The sequence below is a fragment of the Eucyclogobius newberryi genome, unplaced genomic scaffold (genome assembly GCF_026437365.1).
Source record: "Eucyclogobius newberryi isolate DKJ021-1_F unplaced genomic scaffold, fEucNew1.0.hap1 SCAF_88, whole genome shotgun sequence".
Classification (NCBI taxonomy): domain Eukaryota; kingdom Metazoa; phylum Chordata; class Actinopteri; order Gobiiformes; family Gobiidae; genus Eucyclogobius; species Eucyclogobius newberryi.
In genome coordinates, this window is record NW_027316530.1 from 91,388 (window position 1) to 115,689 (window position 24,302).

Consider the following 24,302-nt stretch of genomic DNA (forward strand, 5'->3'; position numbering starts at 1 on the left):
AGGACTTAGCCAGATACCATCGACAGAACTGATAAGGAGAAAAATAGAACAAAAACTGTCCGTAGATTTGGAGAAACTTACCCCGGTAGATCTTTTATCGGCACAGGAGAGCAAAAGGGCATGGGAAAATATACATTTTCAAAAACTTACGAACAGACACAGAGATTTGGCCTGGCAAATTGGCCATAAATGTTTGCCAACCCGAGAGTTCCTTTTTAAAAGACACTTTACACCAAGCCCAAGATGCCCGAGACCCTTTTGTGGCAGTGAGGAAACTCATTTACACGTTTTTTGGACATGCCCTTTTGCTGTGAATGCCTGGGTAACAGTATCCCCATGGCTGAAAAATGTTGGGAAAATTCCATCAAGTTATAACAATATTGCCTATGGTGAAACTGCAAAATTCCAAAATAAGGAGAGGTGGTGGATTATAGTTAATTGTATAAAAGAAGCTATCTGGAAATCAAGGAATGTATTGACTTTTAAAAACTATCAAATGTCAGAAATGTTGTTGATGAAATGTGTTATGAATATTTTTAAAGATTATGTTTTAAGAGATTTAGTGGAAGGAAAGAGAGAAGAAATAATCAATTTATGGAAAATTCCAAACTCTTTTAAAGACTTGCTGTATTCATAGTTTTGGTAAATAATGTGTAATTGTATTGACTTTTGTAAACTGTGTTTAAAAGATGTGTTTTAAGTGTGAAAAGTATTTTAAAAGAATTGTATTGCTATGAAATAATAAAAAAACGCCTGAAAAGTGCCTTTTACTAAAGATTTCCGTGGAGAGGGACAACAAGAGATAATTCCAATTTTTTGATGCCCTGCTTCAATGCGGGGCTTTTCTACCTATGTTTAAAGCAAGCAAGCGGTCATCCTCCAAGAGCAAAGGTTGTGTCTTGTCAGCCTTTAAACATGCCCTTGCGTACCCTCCGTTTGGCATCCCGTGTTCAAGAACTTTAAAAGTAAAAAAGAGTGCTTAGAACGCACAGACTTGCGTGTGTATCGCTGCCGTTTAACCTGGGGCTCAATCGTCGGGTGGAAGCTGGTCCATGCAAATGGCCGGAAGGACCATGCTGCCACATTGCCTCTTCCAGGGCCTGGGCCTTGGCTCGGAGCGGAGCAACTCATACTTACCTGGCAGGGGCGACACCATGATCAGGAAGGTGGTTCACCCAGGGCGAGGCTCGTCCATTGCACAAACAGGATGTGCTGACCCCTGTGAATTCCCCAAATGTGGGAATCTTAACTGCATAATTTCTGGTAGTGGGGGACTGCGTTCGCGCTCTCCCCTCTTGTTTTTTGTCAGAGGAAAAGAAAAAAAAACCCAAAGGGTCGTTTTCATGTACGCCGCTCGCGCTCCGGCCCCTCCGCCGGGCGCTTTAAGCGGGCGCCGCTTTGGACCGTTGACGGGAGGGTCAGCGTGGGGAGAGCTCACTGCTCCCCGAACCCATTGTGGGCATCGCTTGTCGGCCTTTTGGCTAAGATCAAGTGTAGTATCTGTTCTTATCAGTTTAATATCTGATACGTCCCCTACCCGGGGACCATATATTAACCCTTTAGGGGCGAGAGATTATGGATGAAATAAATGTATAAATAAAAAATTTCCTGAGATACAGAGAACTGAAGCCGGGGCACAGCTCTGGGTCGACAGTGCCCCTGGAGGCCCGTAGAAGCTCCACACTCCAGTTGATTCTTGGATAAAAGGGCACCCAGCCGGTCTCGAACTCGCGTGAGGCGGAGCAGGGATCTTCCACCCCGCACACGGCCAGACTCTTCCCGGGGAAGGGCCACTCTGGCTGGGCATGACCTCCACTGAGCACCCCCTGGAGCCCCTGGAGCACCTCCAGAGCCACCCCCCACTCCTCCAGTCTCACCCCGGGGAAGGGCCACTCTGGCTGGGCATGGCCTCCACTGAGCACCCCCTGGAGCCCCTGGAGCACCTCCAGAGCCACCCCCCACTCCTCCAGACTCACCCCGGGGAAGGGCCACTCTGGCTGGGCATGGCCTCCACTGAGCACCCCCTGGAACCCCTGGAGCCCCCGGAGCACCTCCAGCGCCACCCCCCCACTCCTCCAGTCTCACCCCGGGGAAGGGCCACTCTGGCTGGGCATGGCCTCCACTGAGCACCCCCTGGAACCCCTGGAGCCCCCGGAGCACCTCCAGAGCCACCCCCCACTCCTCCAGACTCACCCCGGGGAAGGGCCACTCTGGCTGGGCATGGCCTCCACTGAGCACCCCCTGGAGCCCCTGGAGCACCTCCAGAGCCACCCCCCACTCCTCCAGACTCACCCCGGGGAAGGGCCACTCCGGCCGGGCATGGCCTCCGCTGAACACCCCCTGGAACCCACGGAGCACCTCCAGAGCCACCCCGCATTCCCCCAAACTCAGTCTGGGGACGGGCCACTCTTCCCCGGGTTGCGGGCTCTGGGACTCCGGGGATGACCACCGGGGACCAGGCTCTCCCTTCGAACCCGGGGACCCACACTTAAGCACCCCCACACGGGCTACACACCCTTGGTTCAGCCCCCTGGAGGTCCGTGCCCTTGGTACTATACCATGGAAGTCCGTGCCCTTGGTACTCTGACTGGAGTACCAAGGGAACGGCCCAGCACTCACCACAGGGGCTCGCGCCGGCCCCGGCCCACCTTTCGTCCCCGGGTACCCACACTTAAGCACCCCCACACGGGCTACACACCCTTGGTGCAGCCCCCTGGAAGTCCGTGCCCTTGGTACTCCGAGCCACTTTAAAAAATAAAAAGAACCAGGGCCCCAAGGCCCTGGCTCCCCTGTCCCCTGCACCACACTTGGAGGCAGGGCCCTTGCCCTCCACTGGCTGCCCCCGCGCCCATTGTACTCCTTAACCGAAGAAGAGAGGAGGACCCGGAGGCCGGCCTACTAGGGTAACAGGTTTAATTTAGAGCCGGGGCTCTGGACCACAAATGCCTACAACCCCGCAGTGCGCAGGAGCCTTCGAAGCTGGATGAAACCAGAACGGGGCCCTACGATGGCGGTGACCAGCCACGGGTGACCCCAATTGATAGCAAAGTGAGCCCTGGACAGGCGCCGCATTTGACAAACTCAGAGACAAGGAAGGGACCGGAGTCGGACCAAAAATATGCGCTGGCGCTGCCCCCCGCCCCGCGCAGAGCCATCGGACACGTTGAGGCTGAAGGGGACTGGCGCAGAGCCCTTGGGCCCAGGGGCTGAGCGCAGCCATCATCCTTCAAGCCGCACCTCCTGCTGCGCGGGGGTGAGTGACAGTGGGCCCGGACTGTGGTTCCGTCGGACGCGTTGAGGCTGAAGGGGACTGGCGCAGAGCCCCTGTAACAGGGGCTAAGCGCAGCCATCATCCTCCAAGCCGCGCGTCCTTCAGTGCGGGGGTGAGTGACGGTCCCATCTCCGGAGTCTCGGCCACAAAATCACAGCCGCAAAATGTAAACAAACCCGCAGTGCGCAGGAGCCTTCGAAGCTGGATAAAACCAGAACGGGGCCCTACGATGGCGGGTCTTGAGTGCCAATAGACCAAGCTCCTTGTCCGGTATACATAGAACCATGATTTGTACCATTTTTAATCGCAAAAAAACAGACCCTGGCCGGGTCTGGGCTGCTCTGAGCCACGGAGCCGGGCTCCACCAGAGGATCCAGACCCAGGACCCAGGCTGGAGCTAAGTGTCAGCCCGCACTCCGCTACTCTGATGGCCGTGGGAGGCGCATATGAAGCCGGGGGGAAACTGTGCGTCCCTGGCCGGGTCTGGGCACCTCCAAAACCACGGAGCCGGACCACCAGAGGATCCGTGATCCGTGTCACAACCAGCGCTCATTTCCCCGTACAGCCCGTTGGTCTGAGCATTTGGTACTATGAATGTCAGCTCAAATGATTATGTCGCTGTAAAGCCGGGACCGTGACACTGTGTTGTGCCCCGAGCAATCGGAGCAACCAGGAAGCTTCTGGAAGTGCCCCGGAGTCTGGTAAAATGAAGCCGTGAAATGCGCGTCTCTTGCCGGGTCTGGGCGGCGCTAAAATCACAGAGCGGGGCTCCACCAGTGGATCCGGAGTTGAACCGAACCATGACGCCTAAATAACTTGACATTACGGCTGTGAAGGAGCCCTGGAAGCTGGATAAAACCAGAACGGGGCCCCACGATCGCGGTTCTCGTGTGCCCGTCAAACGAGCTCCTTGCCCGGTACACGCACAACCAGGAAATGTACCTGTTTCGATTCCGAAAAACGTCATTCTCAAAAACCGCCCGCCCCTCCCTCCCAGCATTACCATTTTGCACATTCCGCCTGAGAGCAGCGTCAAGAATTTCGCGGGAGCAGCGTGATTCAGCCCGGGAAACTTGCCCTGAACGCTTATTCGCACGAGCCAAAAAAAAGACAGAGTCCAACGGGGTATAGTGTACTATTGATTTGAAACTCGTTTTTTTTCTAAGTCCAGCAGGGGTATATGGTACTATACTCTGATGGTCAGATCACCTCCAGGCCCCAGGGGAGTGCTTTTCTGGGGGCAAACAGTGCACTGATGATGGGGGATTATTTCATTTTGCTCATTTTGGTGTTTTTTCACATTTTAACCCATTTTCACCCCTTTTGCTCACAACTTCATACTACGGCCCGGAAAAACGACAGAGTCCCTCGGGTATAGTGTACTATTGCCGAAAAACGACAGAGTCACTTCGGGCATAGTGTACTATTTCGGTTTTTTGTCTAAGTCCCTCAGGGGTATATGGTACTATATTCTGGTGGTCAGATCACCTCCAGGCCCCAGGGGAGTGCTTTTCTGGGGGCAAACTGTGCACTGATGATGGGGGATTATTTCATTTTGCTCATTTTGGTGTTTTTTCACATTTTAACCCATTTTGCTCACATCTTCAAACTCGGGCCCTGATTACAAGTTCTGACCAAATGATGACAAACACGGTATTTATTATGTATTTTTTTCATTTTTTTATATTTCCAACTTATACATCCATCATTGGTGCCAGGCAGGTTGTGGAGAAAGCAGTGAAGAAAGGAGAGAGCCATCACAGAAAAGATGTCCATCCAGGGTCAAGGTACCCTGCACTTTTACATATCCAAATGAATGTGACGGAGCCAGTGCGTCTTTAACTCGTGTCGGCGCTTATTTGCTGAGCAACCGCGCGGTCGTCATGCCCGCGCGCACTTTCCAACACACACTCATACATTCCCCGCTCCCCGCGTTTCCCTCTGTTTCATTCATTCGCATCAGACGCTACACACGCTTCTTTCCCCGCACTCCTCCGTCACTAATCCGCCAAGGGTGCACACTTGCGCGCGTTAGGTTAAGTCCAAGCATACACGCCAATTGTTACCTGTTTTGTCACGAAGCCGCGCTCCGCCGATGCGTCGCGTTGGGTCGAAACCGAGCCAGGACTTCCAGGAAGTTTAAATGCGCGTTGTTCGCGCCGTGGTGCTGACCATGTGACACCGGGTATTCTATGTGTTTATATTGCTTTATTTTGAACATGTGTATATAATTAATGATGTATTATGTTGTAGGAAGAGGCCACAACAGTTTATTGTCAATTTATTTGGGGTTTGAATTATATAGTTATTTTGCTCAGTGGGAGGGGCAAGTGAGGAATAAAGGGAGCCGCTCTTGGCTGGGGGGGGAGTCTGTCCCCAACATCAGAGAAGGTAACAGTGTGAGAGAGAGAGTTAAAAGAGAGAACGAGTTAAAGTTGAACTCATAGTTAGAACTCTGTAAATATATGTTTTTGGATTTTTGGACCTTTTTTTTGCTCACTGTATATATTTTGCACTGTTACACTATTTTTGCACTTTGGTTTGGCACAATAAATCCACCTGAGCACTTGAAATCTGACTTCGCCATATTTTTGAGGGAGAGCCCCGCTACATTTGGTGTCAGAAGTGGGATATGGCAAGTCGGAAGAAAGTTTCTCGCCAACCAAAGCGCACAGGTTTGCGATCACAAGGCCGTGATCGACAGCCAGAGGGGGCAGGAGCTCCAGACCCAGCATGGGAGACAGATGAGGATGAAGAGTGGGAGCAGAAGCCCGAGCCATCATCTGAACCAGGTCAGGACATGGTGACGCTGATGAGAGATTTTCTAGCGGGACAGCAACGCCGCGAAGAGGGTTTGCTGGCCGAACTCCGGGGACTGAGAGCCTCTTTTCCTACTGTTGTGGAGGGCGGGGCTCAACCTGCATCCCCTTCGCAGCCGACTCTTCGAAGACCTCGTCCAGCGCCAAACCTGCCTGCACATCATGAGTCGCCAACCCCTGGTGGCCAGAGATCGGTGTTCCATGGAAGCCGCATGGAGATCGATGATGCTGAGCCGCAGCGCCATGTACCGGAAGCTGAGGACAGGCCGAGACCAGAATGGAGACCGTACAATGAGCCGAAAATACCACAGTTTCAGAGTGGTGAGGACATGGAAAATTATCTGCTACGTTTTGAGCGGATAGCTAGAACCTGGAGGTGGCCAGAGGACGAGTGGGCGTGTCGTCTTGTACCCTTATTGACTGGAAAGGGACTAGAGGCCTACTCTGCTATGGATGAAGACAGAGCCCACTGTTACATGGACCTTAAAGCAGCTCTGCTTGCGAAATTTAACATTTCACCCGAAACTTACCGACAGCAGTTTCGCTCCAGCACTCTGCCGCATGATGAAAGCCCTACGGAGACCTATCATCGCCTCCGAGGACTCTATCGCCGCTGGATAAGACCGGATGAACGCTCCAAGGAGGAAATTGGTGAAGCGATCATCATGGAGCAGCTTCTGCGGGTGTTTCCCTTTGAAGTGAGGACCTGGGTGAAGGAACATGAGCCAGCCGATGGATTTACCGCTGCTAAGTTGGCCGTGCAGTATCTCAACGCTCGGAAAGGAGTATCTTCTGCCCGGTTAACCACAGCATCCCAGCGCGCACCAGCTCAACCTTTTCTACCAAGGCCTGCCAGACGTGAGACCAACCAAGACGTGTCAGGTACCATGAATTCTGCCCCAAACCAACGAGGACCTGGTAAGGAGTTTATTTGTTTTTCCTGCCAACAACCTGGGCACAAAGCCTCAGTTTGCCCTGTCCGTAAAGCTAAAGTTAGCGGAGCGTGCTATCCTCCAAGACCAGAGGCAGAGGGCACTCATGAGACAGAAAGTACTATTAAACGCTGTAAAAATGTGCTAATTAATGGCCAAGAGGTTTCTGCTTTACTGGACACTGGTAGTTTCACATCCCTTATCAAACGTAGCTCAGTGCCAGTTAGCAGCATAAACTATGGCAAGACAGTGGACATTTTGTGTGTGCACGGGGATAGCCACCTTTATCCTACTGTGGAGGTTACCATAACAGTTGCAGACCAGCCCTATCTGGTGGCTGTGGGAGTAGTAGAAAACCTACCCGTGGATGCTATTCTCGGTTGGGACCTACCTTTTCTGATGGACCTGTTGTCTGGGAATGTTGACTCTGGGGGGAATAATGACTGTGGAAATGTGTCGTGTCCTGTTCTTACGCGGGCACAAGTGAAAGCCGGTGTCCAACCTCTGCCAGACTTGGACGGTAGTCTGTGTGAGGGAGGCACCAAAGGGCCAAGGAAATCCCGGCGTCAGCGACGCTTTGAAAAAGAACTGTGGTCTTTAAATCCTGAAAATTGTGATTCTTTTGTGTGGGATGTACCTGAAAATGTTTCTTTGTTGCAAAGCAATGATATTACTTTGAAAAGTCTTTTTGCTAAGGTGGGAAAAGAAACCAAAGGTTGTCTGGGTCAAGAGAAGTTTATTATTGACAATGGGGTGTTGTATATTGTTAGTGATGAATGTAAACGTCTTGTTGTTCCCTTTAGCTGTAGGACCCTTGTCATGCATTTAGCACACACAGTGCCATGGTCAGGTCACCTCGGTCGCCACAAAACATTCTTGCGCGTCAGTTCTAGATTTTATTGGCCGTCCATGTATGATGACATTCACAAATATTGCGCTACATGTCCAACCTGTCAGAAAACATGTCCAGTGCGCAAGTCTGACCGTGCCTTTTTGCAGCCTCTTCCAGTTATCTCCACTCCCTTCCGAAGGATTGCGATGGACATTGTGGGGCCCCTGGTGAAGAGCAGCAGTGGACATCAGTACATCCTGGTCATCTCGGATTATGCCACCAGATTTCCAGAGGCTTTTCCGCTGAGAACCATCACTGCGCCTGCTATCCTTCGAGCGCTTGTTCAACTGTTCTCCAGAGTTGGATTACCTGATGAAATTCTCACGGACCAAGGAACCAACTTCACTTCTCGGTTAATGCACCTTTTCCAGCAGCAACTGGGCATTTCCTCCATCAAAACCACCCCGTACCACCCACAGACGGATGGACTGGTTGAGAGGTTTAACCAGGCACTGATGCGGATGCTCCAGAAGTTCGTGGATGATACCGGCAAAGACTGGGACTGTTGGCTACCCTTTGTTCTGTTTGCCTATCGAGAGGTCCCACAGGCGTCAACTGGATTTTCTCCATTTGAACTGTTGTATGGCTGGGATGTTCAGGGGCCTTTGGACCTTCTACGCAAACAATGGGAGGGCCCACCAGCACGACAAAGTGACCGGAGCATTGTCAAGTTTGTACTTGAAATGCGAGAGGGACTGTCAAAGTACTTAGAGGAGGCAGAGAAGAACTTGCTAGGTGCTCAAAAAGCCCAGAAGACCTGGTACGACCGCCAAGCCCGCAGTCGTGAGTTCCAGCCTGGTCAGAAGGTGCTGCTTCTTCTGCCATCCTCAACCCATAAACTTTTAGCAAAATGGCAGGGCCCGTACACTGTCACCCGGAAGATGGGACCAGTCACCTACGAGGTCCTGCACCCAGAGAAAAAGAAGTCCAGGCAGACGTACCATGTCAACCTACTGAAGGAGTGGAGAGAGCGTCCAGTCCAAGCTCCAACAAAAGTCCTGTTGGTCAGGAAAGTAGACGATGACGAGGACTGGGAAGAGCCGGACATGGGACTGGAGGGACTGACCAACACTGCTACCCCAGTGCTGGTTCATCTTCCTCCTGAGCAAGCCACACAGCTACTCCAGACCTTCAAAGAAGTGTCTTCGCTGTTCCGTGCCAGTCCTGGAAGAACTACAGTGGTGGAACATGTCATCCGCCTGAAGGAGGGTCGCCCGATCCGACAGCGACCATATCGTGTACCACAGCAGCTTGTTGGGAAGCTCCAAGATGAGATCCAAGAAATGCTGAGACTGGGAGTCATCGAACCTTCCAAATCCGAATGGAGCAGTCCTGTAGTGATTGTTTTCAAGAAAGACAGATCACTCAGGATATGTATTGACTTTCGAAAGCTGAACTCTGTGTCTGAATTTGATGCATACCCAATGCCAAGGATTGATGACTTGCTGGAGAAGATTGGTTCCGCCAAGTACATAACCACATTGGACCTTTGCAAAGGATACTGGCAAGTGCCCCTCGAGAAGTCCTCACGGCCCTACACAGCATTTCAAACACTAACTGGACTGTTTCAGTTTACTGTGATGCCATTCGGGCTGCATGGAGCACCTGCTACGTTTCAACGTCTGATGGATCGAGTTCTCCAGGGGTGTGAGCTATTCAGCGCGGCTTATCTCGACGATGTCGTCATCTTCAGCGAGACCTGGGAGGACCATGTCCGACATCTCTCCCAAGTCCTGAAGCAGATCCAGCGAGCCGGTCTTACGCTGAATCCGGCAAAGTGTGAGTGGGCTCGGCAGGAGACACGCTACCTCGGCTATCAGATGGGTCGAGGGGAGGTGAGGCCTCAGGTTGACAAGGTCGAGGCTATCCTGAGATCTCCGAGGCCACGAACAAAGAAAGAGGTGCGTTCCTTTCTGGGGTTGGCCGGATGGTACCGACGGTTTGTGCCGCAGTTCGCAACGATTGCCACTCCGCTTACTGCACTCACCGCCAAAGGCCAGCGAAACCCAGTCGTCTGGACCGAGGACTGTGAGAATGCCTTCAACACCCTCAAAGCTCACCTGTGTTCATCACCGGTGCTGAAGAGTCCAGACTTCACCAAGCGCTTCTTGGTACAAGTGGATGCCTCCATGGTTGGCCTCGGAGCAGTCCTGACTCAGGGGGAACCTGGAGAGGAGCGTCCAATATTGTATTTGAGTCGCAAACTCCTGCCACGCGAGACCCGCTACTCTGCTGTAGAGAAAGAGGGCCTTGCAATCAAATGGGCGTTGGAGAGCTTGCGCTACTACCTGCTCGGACGTGAGTTTGATCTAGAGACTGATCATAGTGCCCTGACTTGGATCAACACTATGAAGGATCATATTAGTCGCCTGACAAGATGGTATCTCGCACTACAGCCCTTCAGATTCGCCATCCGACACCGTGCCGGCAAGATGAACATTGTTGCGGATTATTTGTCCAGGTTGCCCCACAGTGTCAACCTTCCGGAAGGGAGGGATAATGTGACGGAGCCAGTGCGTCTTTAACTCGTGTCGGCGCTTATTTGCTGAGCAACCGCGCGGCGTCATGCCCGCGCGCACTTTCCAACACACACTCATACATTCCCCGCTCCCCGCGTTTCCCTCTGTTTCATTCATTCGCATCAGACGCTACACACGCTTCTTTCCCCGCACTCCTCCGTCACTAATCCGCCAAGGGTGCACACTTGCGCGCGTTAGGTTAAGTCCAAGCATACACGCCAATTGTTACCTGTTTTGTCACGAAGCCGCGCTCCGCCGATGCGTCGCGTTGGGTCGAAACCGAGCCAGGACTTCCAGGAAGTTTAAATGCGCGTTGTTCGCGCCGTGGTGCTGACCATGTGACACCGGGTATTCTATGTGTTTATATTGCTTTATTTTGAACATGTGTATATAATTAATGATGTATTATGTTGTAGGAAGAGGCCACAACAGTTTATTGTCAATTTATTTGGGGTTTGAATTATATAGTTATTTTGCTCAGTGGGAGGGGCAAGTGAGGAAAAAAGGGAGCCGCTCTTGGCTGGGGGGGGAGTCTGTCCCCAACATCAGAGAAGGTAACAGTGTGAGAGAGAGAGTTAAAAGAGAGAACGAGTTAAAGTTGAACTCATAGTTGGAACTCTGTAAATATATGTTTTTGGATTTTTGGACCTTTTTTTTGCTCACTGTATATATTTTGCACTGTTACACTATTTTTGCACTTTGGTTTGGCACAATAAATCCACCTGAGCACTTGAAATCTGACTTCGCCATATTTTTGAGGGAGAGCCCCGCTACAGACAGCATTTAAAGTTTTTTAGCGTATGGTATCTCTCGTTGCATGGAACCGCACAGAGGCCAACGCCACACTGACGGCACCTGTACTTTGTTTGCCGCCTGCCTTTGGTACGAGAGCGGTCAGAGCACACGGCGCAGTCTGGACGTCCCTCTGCTTGACAAAGCCAATGACGCTCTGTGAGTCTCTGTGGCATTTCACCCTCCGGTCTTGAGCGCCTCTCTTGTTTTTTGGAGTGATCAGCCAGTAATGCATCAATAATGTTCTGAATGTAAACCTTTAAAGGTTTGTGTGGGCCTGGAGTGGATTTGGTGTATATGATGTGTGAGTTGACAATACTTATGCTTATAATGGCATTGAATATGCGATGATACCATTTCCGGGACCTGTGTGGAAAGAGGTATGTCTTCATCCTCTGGTCAGCAGTGTCCACTCCACCCATGTAGGCGTTGTACTGGTCGACACATACAGGTCTTTTGATGTCACGGAAGCCAGTGTCATCTGTCTTGGACCGGATCCTCCTCTGAACACAATCATTTCCATGGACTGTGGACAACATGGTGAGACGTTTAGTATCGTGCCAAGCACAAGCCAGGAGTTTTCCCTTTCTGCAAAAAACTGCATACAATCATTTCCCAGGTGCAGTGTCCCCATGTCCTTCTGGTTAATGGCCTGCGCATGGCTCAGGTCCTGGACACTGGGTAGGACACTGACCGCACTCAGAGCCACAGAAGACGAGGGAGTCTCGGACCATTTTCACCAATAATCTGCTCCCTCGACATCTGCCTCTTCAACCTCCTAAACTTTGTACAAAGTCACTGTTCATATAAGTTTTTTGTTGCATAGGTTTTATATCAGAGCACTACGGCTGGTGGAGCTGCAGTGCCTCACAGTTAACAAGGATTGATGTGTAAAATGACGTACTCCGGTGTTGGGTGCACTTGTGTTGTTGGAGCTTTATAGTATCCTCTCATTGTAGTCATCAGCCTGGGCTACATGGGTATATCAGGTTGTACTTGTGTTACTCGGCTATAGGAGGTGGAATGACTTGTATGGATGATGGCGTGTGCGTAAAACATATCGCTTTTTGGCTGTGCCAAACACGATCCAAGCGTTAGACAGGAGGATCTGAGAGGAAGCGCAGACAGCAAACAGCTGTTTTGTGTTCCGTGTGTTTTTACTGAGTTTGTCCAAGGGACGACAAAAAGGTTAGAATCGGTGCATAAAACGTAAGTGCACACAATGAGTAAGAATTGTGATTGTGCGCAAAGTGCCCAGGTAGAAAAACAACTCAGAGGAGCAGAACATGTGTGAATATAACACAGAGGCGTCTCCTCCTGTCCTGGCGCTGATAAACTGCAGTGTCTTGTCTTGTAATCAGCACACACGTAAGACATTGTTTTAAAGGCCAGGAAACACTTTAACATCTATTGCAGGCTTTTGTGTAGTTCTAAACTGTCAACTCATCCAAGCCCGTTCATTTGCGTCCTGGCGTGCTGAAAGTGAACTGCTCATGTCACTTTGAATCAGAACATTCAGAGCCCCTAAACCGGCCCCTAAACTACAACTTTGTTCTCATAAATTCATGACTTTATTCTTGTTAAATTACAACTTTTTGACTTTGACTTTCATCTCATACGATTATGACTTTAATGTCGAAAGTTAATGGCTTAATAGCCCTTGTACAAAATCTCTGAAATGTCCAAATGTTTACGCTTCACACTTTAACAAACTCTTCTTTGGGCGATTGCCTGATCAAGCTCAAATTTGGGGGAAATCATCTTCAGGAGTGTGGCATCAAAGGTATCCACATTTCAATTATACAATGTATTTGTGCGGCGCAGGTGCAAATTTGTCCGACAAAGACAAATTATCATTAACAAAATTGCTCCCATTTGCTCATCCCAAGTCCGATTTTGCCCAAATTTAAATTGGTTCATAGACTTTCAAGCCTGGACCTGCTCATAGTTAAGAAAAGGGCCATGATAGCACCCCCTACAGAGTGAAATCAAATTGTATATAGGATGTAAAAATGTAACGTTGTTGAAAATGTTTGAAATTTTGCATAAACCTCCAACGGGAAAATCTCAATCTCTGACATTTCCATTTCATACTTACCTTACAGAGTGAAATGAAATTGTACATGGTCCGTGGAAATTTTACTTTTTGGAAGAAAAAAATAATTTTGCACAAAATTTGATTTTCGGCGTCCCGATCAAAAAAGTCCTGAACTAGCCCAAGCTGTAAATCTAACGTCCCATTTAAATCCACCTGTAAAGTTAGAAAGGTTCACAGCTGTTGATTAAGAGAGAGAACTTCAGCCCTTATGTCCTCTAAAAGCTCCACTTGTGTCCTAGACCCCATTCCAAGCTCCTCAAAGACATTCTGCCCCTAATTATAGACTCTATTCTGAATATAATAAATACTTCAGTAGAAAGTGCTTATGTTCCACATCCTTCAAACATGACGTCATTAAACCTCTTCTGAAAAAGCCTCATCTAGATCCCGACCTATTGTTAAACTACATAACTATTTATAATCTGCCCTTTGTCTCTAAAATCCTGGACAAAGCTTTGTCGCCACCTGCAGGACAATAACTTATTTGAAAGTTTTCCAGTCAGTGTTCCGAGCCCACCACAGCAGGGTTCAGAGCCCACCACAGCAGGGTTCAGAGCCCACCACAGCAGGGTTCAGAGCCCACCACAGCAGGGTTCAGAGCCCACCACAGCAGGGTCCAGAGCCCACCACAGCAGGGTTCAGAGCCCACCACAGCAGGGTCCAAAGCCCACCACAGCAGGGTTCAGAGCCCACCACAGCAGGGTTCAGAGCCCACCACAGCAGGGTCCAGAGCCCACCACAGCAGGGTTCAGAGCCCACCACAGCAGAGTCCAGAGCCCACCACAGCAGGGTTCAGAGCCCACCACAGCACTGAAACTGCACTAGTTAAAGTCACAAATGATTTGTTATTAGCCGCTGACGATGGACTGGTCTCAATCCTGGTCCTGACCTCAGCGTTTGACCATCGACCACAACATTCTACTGCAGAGGTTAGAATGTGATGTAGGTGTCAGAGGCCCCGCCCTCAGAGGCCCCGCCCTCAGCTGGTTTAAATCCTATTTATCTGATATCTACCAATTTGTTCATGTAAACCAGAGCTCCTCACCTGCTCTAAAGTAATTTATGGTGTGCCACAACTTTAACCCTGCGCCAGTTTGAATCCTGCCGACGACGTCTGAGCATATTTGGTTTTAGTGTTAACATTTTATTTATTTTTTATTTTTATTTATTTTTATTTTTATTTTTATTTTTATTTTTATTTTTATTTTTGTTTTTGTTTTTATTTTTAGACCCGGCCTCCGTCCACGGGGGGGTCAGCGATACACAGCCTCAGTCTACGGGGGGGGGTCCCTCGTCGATGGGCCAATGGGGGGTCTGTGATACCCCCCCAACCCCGCCCCCCACCCCTCACCACCACCACACTCAACCTCATCACGTTTCCCCCCCTCCTAACGTGCCACTCGACGGGGGGGGTCAAGACCCTCTTGGGGCGCACAAGGGTTAAACCCAAATGAGGGCACCTGCCTGTATAGAATAAACAGGACCCAGTAAAACATTGTAGGCTACATTTTTAGCTAATCTTAAATCAACCCGGTGTACACAATATATAATAAAACAAGTTTTAAATAACATGGCAATCAAATCACGTGCAGTATTTGTACTTTCAACAATTCAATAGTATGTGACAAATATTCACACTCTCCAATGTCAGTATGAATGTGACATGTGATGAAGAGCCTTCAAAACGTGTTCCAGTGTTGGTCGGGTCGACAAGAACTTAAGAGTTGAGTATTTTCAAAATAAATAGAATGCTGGAAATGTTTGGTTTAAAGAACTGACCTGAGCCTAGGTACCTTGCCTTGTCTCCAAAGTCAGTTCCTTCCAATCCAAGGCAAATGTCCTGCCTCAGTCAAAAAAGAAGGAACGAGCAGCAGCGCCACAGTCACACCAAGAAACCAAAATGTAAACACATGGGGACGCGGCCTCCTGCTGGTGCCAGAGTCAGGACTAAACATGGACCGGCCTCCTGCTGGTGCCAGAGTCAGGACTAAACATGGAGCGGCCTCCTGCTGGTGCCAGAGTCAGGACTAAACATGGACCGGCCTCCTGCTGGTGCCAGAGTCAGGACTAAACATGGACCGGCCTCCTGCTGGTGCCAGAGTCAGGACTAAACATGGAGCGGCCTCCTGCTGGTGCCAGAGTCAGGACTAAACATGGAGCGGCCTCCTGCTGGTGCCAGAGTCAGGACTAAACATGGACCGGCCTCCTGCTGGTGCCAGAGTCAGGACTAAACATGGACCGGCCTCCTGCTGGTGCCAGAGTCAGGACTAAACATGGAGCGGCCTCCTGCTGGTGCCAGAGTCAGGACTAAACATGGACCGGCCTCCTGCTGGTGCCAGAGTCAGGACTAAACATGGACCGGCCTCCTGCTGGTGCCAGAGTCAGGACTAAACATGGAGCGGCCTCCTGCTGGTGCCAGAGTCAGGACTAAACATGGACCGGCCTCCTGCTGGTGCCAGAGTCAGGACTAAACATGGACCGGCCTCCTGCTGGTGCCAGAGTCAGGACTAAACATGGACCGGCCTCCTGCTGGTGCCAGAGTCAGGACTAAACATGGAGCGGCCTCCTGCTGGTGCCAGAGTCAGGACTAAACATGGAGCGGCCTCCTGCTGGTGCCAGAGTCAGGACTAAACATTGACCGGCCTCCTGCTGGTGCCAGAGTCAGGACTAAACATGGAGCGGCCTCCTGCTGGTGCCAGAGTCAGGACTAAACATGGACCGGCCTCCTGCTGGTGCCAGAGTCAGGACTGAACATGGACCGGCCTCCTGCTGGTGCCAGAGTCAGGACTGAACATGGACCGGCCTCCTGCTGGTGCCAGAGTCAGGACTGAACATGGACCGGCCTCCTGCTGGTGCCAGAGTCAGGACTAAACATGGAGCGGCCTCCTGCTGGTGCCAGAGTCAGGACTGAACATGGACCGGCCTCTTGCTGGTGCCAGAGTCAGGACTAAACATGGAGCGGCCTCTTGCTGGTGCCAGAGTCAGGACTGAACATGGACCGGCCTCCTGCTGGTGCCAGAGTCAGGACTAAACATGGAGCGGCCTCCTGCTGGTGCCAGAGTCAGGACTAAACATGGACGCGGCCTCCTGCTGGTGCCAGAGTCAGGACTAAACATGGAGCGGCCTCCTGCTGGTGCCAGAGTCAGGACTAAACATGGACCGGCCTCCTGCTGGTGCCAGAGTCAGGACTAAACATGGAGCGGCCTCCTGCTGGTGCCAGAGTCAGGACTAAACATTGACTGGCCTCCTGCTGGTGCAGAGCAAAATGCTGTCATTTTTTACCTTCATCTTTTTTCTTTGCCTTTTTAGTTTTTTCTTGAGAACCTTTCTTTTCAATTCAATGGTACTTTGCACGCTTAATTGTCTCTTTTCCCAATGTTTTATGTCTTTAATTGCTGTTTTTCCATAATTACCCTGCATATATTTTGCATCTCCCTCCAATTCTTTGCCTAATTTTGAACAGAAACAACTAATACAATTACCCATTTCAATATTCTACATTGATTTATTGTCTCTTCCGTCCTATTTTCCTTCCTCTCCGTAGACTAGATAACACCTTTTGTTTTTTTCTTCACTTGAAATTTATGGTTTTATCGACCATTTTTCCTTTTTTGTTTCTCCAGCTCTTTTAATAATATTGATAATATTGAACATTGCACCAATTTCATCTTGTTTCATCTATTGCTTTTCTGAACCTGCTTTTCACTGTAGAAGTAAAACATTTTCTGATTCTTATTGCTGTTGTGATTTTGGTATTCTGAAAATAAATGTAAATTAAATGAAAAAGGAAAAAGAGTGTCGTGAGTTCAATTCCCTAACCCTGACAATATGCTGCATGTCCTCCCTTCTCTCTAGTCCCCATTTACTTTCCCGTCCACAAAAGCCTAGGGGCCACAAAATCTTTGAAAACATCATGGTCATTTCTTCAGAGATAAACTGATCCAATGGGGCGTTTTGTCCTGAGCAGCTCTGAGCTGAGGCTGACGTCTGATTCTTTGATCACAGACTTTTTACAGGCGCGTAACGTCCACTTAGAGACATGTTTCCAAACAGTGACACGGGTTGAAATGTGTCCACGCCCGAGTAACGTAAAGGAGGATCTGAACAGCAGCGTGTCCTAAAAGATCTGAACAAGTCTAAAATGAGCAGTAAGATTATCAACAGGAACTAAAAGAGCCCGTTAGGCCAGTGTGTTGTGTTTAGTTCCATAGCAGCTTCACTCTAATGCTTTATAATGAGCGCGTGTTACATTCTCTTTTCTCTTTCTCTTCAGACTCAGGATCAGACGTGAACAAATCCTCCTGTTGCTTCTGTCAGAATCTTTATGTGAGAGAAAAGTGCATTTGGACCAAACGATGTCCCACAGAAATCTACAGACATGAAATGTTTGAATGAAATAGTAAAACAGGAGCGGATTGGACAATGTTAAATAAATACATACATATAGACATAAATGGGTAAATGCTTTTTCATTGTATCTGGCCTTAAGGTTCAATAAACTCTTCAATCGTGTAAAACATCAGATTAAGGACGAGGCTCTGAGTTTTACCCAGAAAAGCCACAAACGATGAAGAGATAAAAATGTGCCGAAAACAGGAAACTTTCATAGACCAGGTTCAGACCGGTTTTACTCAATCATGTATGGAATATTATTGTATTATTATATAAGAAAACACAATAACATGTACTTTTAAGAATATTTATTGACAGGGAAAATGCCAGAAATATTAAGTTTCATTTATTTAAACTTCAGACAGCATTCATTACTTGACAGTAGTATTTACAATAAATATACAGATATATAGAGTCCAGGGAAGTATGTGTGGATGTGTGACTGTAAGGGCCTGCTTCAGCTCCAGTTTGCAGAACCTGCACGTTCTCCATGGGGCAGGTGACTCCTCTCTCTTCCTCTTCTGCTGCTTCCTTTTTCCACTCTCTGTCTTGTGGCCTCCAGCTCCCTCTGGAAGAACTCTGTGTCCACAAAGTCCTTAAAGGGTTTCTTCAGGGCTGCTGCTGCTGCTCAGGGCGTCCTGAGAAAGAGACGGTGATGGTCGGAGCTGTAGGAGACGAGGTGATGGTCTGAGGAGGAGGCTTCACTGTGGCAGGTGTCGCGGTGACGGCAGGTGTCGCGGTGACGGCAGGTGTCGCGGTGACGGCAGGTGTCGCGGTGACGGCAGTTGTCATGGTGACGACAGGCAGAGTTGTGGTGCTGCCAGAGTGTCTGTGTTTGCTCCAGTTTTTCGGGCTGATGTTGAGTGAAGATGTGGCATTTAATAATTTGATGTGATGATGATGTAATGATAAATATGTAGTTTTGTGGTTGGGTGTAGCGCGCTGTTGGCTGATTGGCTCAGGGGCAGTGGAGGGGGAGGCGGCCTGTTGTGACGACTGCGGCTGAAGCTTCACTGGAGGAGGAACTACAGAACAAAACAGATGAACGTTTTAGTGATAAGCAACACATGAAATACAAGACATGACACACATTTAGAACCACTGCACTGGCTGTGAAACTACAGTCAGCATGAAGCATTCATCTGTTCACTCTGTGATGGTTTGACTGAGACAGACACACATGGAGCATGAAGCATTCATCTGTTCACTCTGTGATGGTTTGACTGAGACAGACACACATGGAGCATGAAGCATTCATCTGTTCACTCTGTGATGGTTTGACTGAGACAGACACACATGGAGCATGAAGCATTCATCTGTTCACTCTGTGATCGTTTGACTGAGACAGACGGTGCACGGGCCGCGGTGCGGTGCGCGCACAGGCGGGCCGCGGTGCGCAGTGCTCCCCCGAACACACTCCCCGTGCTCCGTGCCCGCCGCCTAATGTCGGCCTAATGCTCGTTGCTGAGAGAGTTTTTTAGCATTTCAAAACAATGACTGACACAACGATGTATTGAAGCTTCAAAGCAACAAAAAATAAATACATGTAAAAATGTTAAACATGTTTTTAATAATAAAAGATAAAAAAAGAAAAAAAAAAAAAACACTCCCGATCTGGTCTGATCTCGGAGGCTAAGCAGGGTTGGGCCTGGTTAATACTTGGATGGGAGACCGCCTGGGAATACCAGGTGCTGTGAGCATTTTCACACTTTTTCACCTGTCAAAAAAATAAAAAGTTTTTTATTGAAATCCCAATTTTGACGGAGCAAGTGGAGTGAAGGTACTCTTCACGAAAAGACAGTGTTTGATGCAAAAAAAGCCATTTATAGGAGTTTTGACCTGGAACATTTCGCTCACGTCATACCACCCTGGACACGCCCCTTTGCAATCAGTGCAGGTGCGTGAGATCAGTGGCCAGCTGCATGGTCTGGAGCTGGAGGTCTGGTGGTTTTTTGCAGTTTGAATCGTTCTTTTGATCATTAGGCCCGAGCCCCAGCAGGGCGGAGGGCCTATTGCTACCGCAACGCTGCCGAAGGGTTAGGGTTCCACATGGCAGCAGAGCACCGGTTCATCACCCACCTCGTCCCCCACAACACCCTGATCCACCTCACACCCTCTGGAAACCTGGACATCCTCTTCTGACCTCGGCACCCACCCCCAACCACGGCATCACCCCCCATCACTGAAGAATGTTTGATAATGATTGTTTTACTTGTGTTTTTTGTCTCGTCTCCCCCTGCCCTTGTGTATCCCATTCCCTTGCCCTTGTGTGTCATGTTTGTCTGTACATTTATGTAAATGTATGTAAATACTTGTAAAATTTTTAAAGCTGTTTTGATAATTTTTTTTTTTTTTTTAAAAACACGCCTGATCTTGTCTGATCTCGGAAGCCAAGCAGGGTTGGGCCTGGTTAGTACTTGGATGGGAGACCGCCTAGGAATACCAGGTGCTGTGAGCATTTTCACACTTTTTCACCTGTCCAAAAAAAAAAAAAAAAAAATTTCATTGAGATATCCCAATTTTGACCGAGCAAGTGGCGTGAAGGTACTCTTCACGAAAAGACAGCGTTTGATGCAAAAAAAGCCATTTATACGAGTTTTGACCTGGAACATTTCGCTCACGGCCATACCACCCTGGACCCGCCCGATCTCGTCTGATCTCGGAAGCTAAGGAGGGGTCGGGCCTGGTTAGTACTTGGATGGGAGACCGCCTGGGAATACCAGGTGCTGTGAGCTTTTATCTTCTTTTGTAAAGCCTTCAACAGACAAAGAAACAAAGAAACACAGTATGTGTGGATATTTTGAAACTAAAGTGGAACCAAAAACACAGTCAATTTGACTTTAAAATCACACATTTGTGACTCGCCACGGCAATTGTCGGACCATGTCGGCCTCGGTGAAACTGAGAAAAACATCATTAGGCCCGAGCCCCAGCAGGGCGGAGGGCCTATTGCTCCCGCAACGCTGCCGAAGGCAGCGTTGCAACTGTCTGACCAAACATGTTTGGTACCCCGTCGCCCCTGGCAAGTACAGTGAACTAGCCCATGCCGAAGGCATGGATCATGCATACTTACTCCTGCTATGACAGAAATAGTCAAGAATGAGTGAATGGGCGTAGCCCATTCACTCATTGTTGACAACAGCAGCGCGAAACGCTGCATTCCTCCAAAAACCCTCCTGGCATCGTCCCGTACGCGAAAATCCATGCCGCAGGCATGGGTCATGCTTGTATCTGCTCAAATCAATGGAAGTCTATGGGGAGTGGGCGGGGCATCCCGACGGAATAGGGAGTGACGAGCGCGTAAGCGCTCGTAATGATGATTCCACCCCATGGCGGCATCAGGAAGGCTTAGAGCTTTCAAACGATGTATCATTTGTTGTTATAGTGGAAACGGCTATATAGTTTTTGCTAAAAATATTATTATTTTTATTATTATTATTAGGCCCGAGCGCCACAAGCTGGCGAGAGGCCTATTAATCTCGTAAGGCCGCACGTAGTGCGCACGAAATCGAGCGCGAAGCGCTCGCCCACTTCCAAACACTCACTAACGCACTCCTTCACTCATGCACGCCCGGTGCATACTAATTAGTAGTAGGAAAATGGAACATCACCGTTGTAAACGGGCGAAGCCCGTGCAAAAGTGCGCACTAAACGAGCACTTTACATTGAGATGACGACCGCTTCGCGGTCGTCATCCCCATATAAAGCACTCATTTGCGCTAAGTAGCTCACGAATACGTTCCCCATCTCTTGCATGTTCCGTGCATATAAGCATGTAATGCAAAAATTGAACATTATTACTGTATAGAGGGCCAAAAACACAAAGTGGGCGGAGCCCACTCAAAATTAACGAAAGTACCCGTCAGTGACCAGGGACCCACACCATGACGTAGGAAAGCGCGAGCGCTTTCCGAAAATGTATAGTTTATGATATTTGAAAAATGGGAAACATTGTTTTCGCATCGGAATATTATTCTTTCTTCTTTCTTCTTCTCGGGACCAACCCCCCTATTTTTCACCCAGTGAACATTGACGAAAAGTCACAAAAATGTTCACACCTCTAAAAATCGTGCCTCTCTACATTCTGGCTATTTACCTTTTCTAAAACAAAAAAAATTGGCGCGTCAGCGCCCCCAAATGTACCAAAAATGCATTGAGAGATGGGAAATGACCCAAAAAACATCTGATCGTAGAATCATGAAATTTGGCGCAGAGGTAGATGGTGACAAGAGAAGTAAAAAATATTATTACGGCAACGCCGTCCGCCCAACCAAATGTCGGCCATATTGCTTCAAAAATGGCTAAACATGACTTCGGAGTTTTTCCAAACGTCGTACTTTTACAAACTCCTCCCAGGGCGTTGGCCCTAAAAAGCTGAAATTTGGTGAAAATGCTACTGAGGAGTGGGACTTCAAAAGTTATCCAAATTACATTAATACCTCTCACGGTCTCTGTGCGGCGAAGCCGCAAACTGTAGCTAGAATTTCAGAAATCTCCCATATTTAAAATTTCTGCCGTTTGCGCAGATAAAGTCCGAATTGCGTCAAATTAGAATCAGTTGTTAAACTCTTTGCCCTAAACCTACTTGAAGTGAAATAAATTCATTTGGCGCCACAGCGCCCCCTACAGATTTTATATGGAGGTTAAATGTTTAGTTTTGCGAAATTATATGAAATTTGACACACAACTCAATTTTAGCATCTCCATCAAAAAAGTCAATGAGACCCATGTCATAATTGTTATGGCGTTGCCGTAACGATGACCGAAACCTTTCATGTTATTCCAATGGGGAAATTGCCAGAACATGTTTACACTTTACTTTCACAAACTCCTCCCCCTCAGGGCGTCAGCCCTATTAACCTGAAATTTGGTGAGACTCATCTTCAGGACCATCAAAAGTTATCCACATTTTCATTCAAAGAGTCACGGTGTCTGTGCGGCAAAGCTGCACATTTTGCCAAGAATTCAAAATAAAATAGCTTTTTGATGTAAAACAAAGGGGAGAAGATGTGACAGCGTCACAGATTCAGCAGTAGGCGTAATAAAAGGACAATTGGGGCGCGTTAGCGCCCCCTCCTCTTGCGGCGTGGCGGCGGTGTGGCGGCGGCGTGGCGAGAGCCGATCATTGCCGCTTGCGGCTATATTTAGGCCCGAGCCCCAGCAGGGGGAGGGCCTATTGCTCCCGCAACGCTGCCGAAGGCAGCGTTGCAACTGTCTGACCAAACATGCGGGCGCAGCCCGCATGTTTGGTACCCCGTCGCCCCTGGCAAGTACAGTGAACTAGCCCATGCCGAAGGCATGGATCATGCATACTTACTCCTGCTATGACAGAAATAGTCAACAATTAGTGAATGGGCGTAGCCCATTCACTAATTGTTGACAACAGCAGCGCGAAGCGCTGCATTCCTCCAAAAACCCTCCTGGCATCGTCCCGTATGCGAGAATCCATGCCGCAGGCATGGGCCATGCTTGTATCTGCTCAAATCAATGGAAGTCTATGGGGAGTGGGCGGGGCATCCCGACGGAATAGGGAGTGACGAGCGCGTAAGCGCTCGTAATGATAATTCCACCCCATGGCGGCATCGGGAAGGCTTAGAGCTTTCAAACGATGTATCATTTGTTGTTATAGTAAAAACGGCTATATTGTTTTTGCTAAAAATATTATCATTATTATTTTTCTTGTTCTTCTTCAGCGCTTTGATCTCTAATTTGACCCCCTGAACATGCTCAAAAACTCACCAAACTTTGCCCAAAATTCAGAATCGGAGAAAAATTTTATTTTTTCTGGGCCATTTTTTTTTTCGTTAAAAAATGGCGCGACAGCGCCACCGACAAAAGTCAAAATACATTGCGCCTATGGGAGACACCCCGAGGTCAACTTTGGCGTAAAGCTACGAAATCCGGGACACGCATTCCTCTCGTGAGGATAAACAAAAAAAAACATTGTGGCCACGCCCCCAAACTTACCCTATGGCCGCCATCTTCCTTTGAAAATGAAAACAAGCTGAGTTAGCTATTTTGTTTACGTCAAACTTTGACGAACTCCTCCTAGGGCGTTTTGCCCACCGACTTCAAAATCGGCGTACGTCCTCTGGACAAGTGGGGCATCTAAAGTTATTCAATTTTTTGAGATACCTTTTACGGTCTGTGTGCGGCGCAGCCGCAAAGTTGGACAACTTATTTTGGAATATTGCAGGTCTAAAAATTGCTCCCATTTGATCAAAACCAGTCCGATTAGGACCAAATTTGAATCAGTTGTTAAACTTTCTAGTTTGGACCAGTTTAGGCTGACAAAATTGAAATGGCAGTGATAGCGCCCCCTACAGAGTGACCTTTAAATTAACATTGAAGGTCAAAAATTAGTTTTACCAAAATTGTCTAAACTTTACCCAAAATTCTATTTTGCCGTCCCGATCACAAAAGCCAATCACAAAAATGCCTAAATTTTTACGCCGTAGTCGTAGCGATGACAGAAACCTCCCATGTTATCCCTATGGGAAAACCACAAAATCTCTCAAATTACCACATTTTTATGTTTTACACTTTAACGAAGTCCTCCTAGTGCGTTTTGCCCACCAACCTCAAAA

The 24,302-nt window shown here is 48.7% G+C and overlaps 2 non-coding genes and 1 pseudogene across 2 annotated transcripts; all 3 read left to right on the forward strand.

The window, feature by feature from the left end:
- Nucleotides 1-1,129: 1,129 nt before the first annotated feature.
- Nucleotides 1,130-1,295, forward strand: LOC140353253 (U1 spliceosomal RNA). The gene has a single exon (XR_011925891.1). It is a non-coding gene; the product is annotated as a U1 spliceosomal RNA (small nuclear RNA).
- A 166-nt stretch (nucleotides 1,296-1,461) lies between these two features.
- Nucleotides 1,462-1,561, forward strand: LOC140353217 (U2 spliceosomal RNA; annotated as a pseudogene).
- Nucleotides 1,562-20,330: 18,769 nt separating this feature from the next.
- On the forward strand, nucleotides 20,331-20,450 carry LOC140353214 (5S ribosomal RNA). Its single transcript, XR_011925856.1, has one exon. It is a non-coding gene; the product is annotated as a 5S ribosomal RNA (ribosomal RNA).
- Nucleotides 20,451-24,302: the final 3,852 nt, after the last annotated feature.